We start from the raw sequence: 3,364 nt of genomic DNA, 5'->3' as shown, positions 1-3,364 counted from the left end.
AAGTGGCTACCTCCATCACTAATTATTGCCCTTGGTTCCCCAAACCTAGCAAAGATGTTATCCTGCAACAACTTCACAACCACTTTGTGATTATTAGTCTTTGAGGGGACAGCCTTGACCCATTTAGACATATAATCCACACTCACAAGAATATATAAATAACCACATGAGTTAGGAAATGGACCCATGAAGTCAATGCCCCATACATCGAAGAGCTCTACCACTAGAATATTTTTTATTGGCATCTAATTTCTGGATGAGATGTTACCTGTCCTCTGGCATCTATCATAAGAGCTGCAAAACAAAAAGACATCTTTAAACACATTAGGCCAATTGAAACCAGATTGTAATACCTTAAGAGCTGTTCTCTTGGCCCCAAAGTGTCCTCCACAAGCAAACTGATGACAATGCTGCAAAATGCTCAATTGTTCTTCTTCTGAGACACACCTTCTAATGATTTGATTAGGGCGGAATTTGAACAAATAGGGGTCATCCCAATGGTATTGCCTAGATATAGACACCAACCTCTTACTTTCTGGACTAGACATACCTGGAGGAAAAACCTTGGCAGTTATATAATTCACAATATCTGCATACCATGGAAGTTGGACCTCAACTGCAAACAACTGCTCATGTAGAAAATTTTCATTCAATGGAAGCTCATCTCTTGCTACCACATTCTCACTGCCCTTCTTGTCTTTAATCTCAAGGTCAAATTCTTGCAGTAATAATACCCATCTGATCAATCTAGGCTTTGCATCTTTCTTAGCAAACAAATATCTCAAAGCAGCATGATCAGTGAATACAATAACCTTAGAAGCAATTAGGTATGATCTAAACTTCTCCAAAGCACATATGACAGTTAATAATTCATTCTCAGTGGTAGAATAATTTAGCTAAGCATCATCCAATGTTCTAGAAGTATAATAAATGGCATGAGATACCTTGTTGATTCTTTGACCCAAGACAGCTTCCAAGGCAAAGTCACTGGCATCACACATGAGCTCAAATGGTAGATTTCAATCAGGTGCCATCATTATTGGTGCAGATGTGAGCAGCTTTTTCAGTGTGTTGAACGCAGTCATGCATTCTTCAATCCATTCAAACTTGACGTCCTTTCCTAGCAATGCACAGAGGGGTCTAGAGATCTTGGATAAATCCTTGATGAACCTTCTATAGAACCTGACATGTCCAAGAAAACTTCTCACCCCCTTCATTGTCATAGGTGGGGGGAGTTTGGAGATGATGTCAATCTTGGCCTTATCTACCTCAATGCCCTTGCTTGAAATAGAATGACCCAACACAATGCCTTGTTGAACCATGAAGTGGCATTTTTCCCAATTAAGTACTAGGTTGCATTCTTCACATCTCTTGAGAACAATCTTTAGATGGTTGAGGCATTCATCAAAACTAGACCCAAAAACACTAAAATCATCCATAAATACCTCAATTAATTTTTCCACCATATTTGAGAAAATGATCATCATGCATCTTTGGAAGGTGGCTGGTGCATTGCATAATCCAAATGGCATCCTTCTGTAGGCAAATGTGCCAAAAGGACATGTGAAGGTGGTCTTCTCTTGGTCCACTGGTGCTGTAGCAATCTGGTTGTCGCCACTGTACCCATCCAAGAAGCAGTAGTAGCTATGGCTAGCTAACCTCTTTAACATTTGATCAGTGAAGGGTAGAGGAAAATGGTCTTTTCTTGTTACCTTGTTCAGTTTCCTGTAATTAATGCATACCCTCAAACCAGTGGTTATCCTTGTAGGTATCAGCTCATCATCTTCATTCTTCACCACTATGATCCCACTCTTTTTTCAAACTACTTGGACTGGACTGACCCATTTACTGTCTGAGATGGGGTAGATAATGCCCACATCCAATAGTTTCAATACCTCGGCCTTGACTACCTCCTTCATGTGTGGGTTGAGTCTTCTCCGTGCATCCTTGGTTGGCTTTGCTTCATCTTCAGGGAAGATTTGATGCATGCACTTGGCTGGACTTATCATCTTGATATCAACAATGGTCCATCCCAAAGCAGTTTTATGCTCTATAAGAACTCTCAATAGCTTTTCTTCTTCCCCACAACTCAAATTTGCAGCAATTATGACCAGTAGTGTCTTGTTTTCTCCTAAGTAGGCATATGCCAGATGTTTTGGCAATTGCTTCAATTCCAATCTTGGAGCCTGGACAACAGAAGGGACAAGTGTAGTATTAGTAGGCTCAAGGATCTCAAATGGAGGAGTGTACTTACTTGAATGATTCGGAGAGGCCTCAAGAAGGTGCACGGTTTCAATGATGTCATCAATAACATCTTTAGATTTTGGCTCAATGTCCTGCCTTATGAAACTATGGGTGAGGGTGGCCTCCAATGGTTCAATGTGATGGACTTGAAATACTTTCTCAACAACACCGTGAATCATACAGACATTAAAGCATTCCAGATCATCTTGAGGTAATTTTAATGCATCAAATATTATAAATTCTACCTTCTCACCATTTTCCTTCATACTTACAGTACCCTTTTTCACACAAATTTTTGTATCAGTAGTTCTCATAAAGGGTCTTTCTAAAATAATGGGTAATGGCAATGGAAAAAAAGATTCTTCCATATCCAGTACAATAAAATCAGCAAGTAAAATAAATTCTCCTACCTTTACCAAGACGTCCTCAAGTATACTTCTTAGTCTTTTGATGCTTCTGTCTACCAATTGCAAGGTGATAGAGGTTGGTTGAAGCTCCCCCAAACCCAGTGTCTCATATACAGTGTATGACAGCAAATTAACCCCTGCTTCTAGATCCAGTAGTGCCCTTTCAAAAAGATGGTCGCCTATCCTGCAAGGAATGGTAAAACTACCTGGATCTTTTAGCTTTGGTGGTAGTTTTCTTAACAAAACTGCACTTACCTCCTTTGTTAAGGCCACTATCTCATGCTCTTGAAACTTCCTTTTATTAGTGCAACAATCCTTTAAAAATTTAGCATATGAGGGAATTTGTTTAATTGCATCTAATAAAGGAATGTTAATCTCTATTTTCCTTAAGGTCTAAAAAATATCAAGAAGTTGTTTTTCTTTCTTAGGCTTTACTAACTTTTGAGGGAAGGGTGGTGCATTCACCTTCTCCATTTTACTTACCTTGGCTATTGAGGCTTCATCTGGGGCTGCTTGAGCTGTCTCTTCAGTTCCTATGACCTTGCCATTTCTGAAAATTGTGACTGCTTTAGGTTGCTGGTGACCCCTGGATTGGGTATTGTTTGGGATGGAAATTCACCCTACTTTCTTTCACTCAGCACCTTAGCCATTTGCCCCATTTGTACTTCCAGTCTTTGAATAGCTTGCTCGCACTACAAAAAATATTGCTATTT

The sequence above is a fragment of the Corylus avellana genome, chromosome ca4, assembly GCF_901000735.1.
Source record: "Corylus avellana chromosome ca4, CavTom2PMs-1.0".
In the NCBI taxonomy this organism is placed as follows: Eukaryota; Viridiplantae; Streptophyta; class Magnoliopsida; order Fagales; family Betulaceae; genus Corylus; species Corylus avellana.
This window is presented reverse-complemented; position numbering follows the sequence as displayed.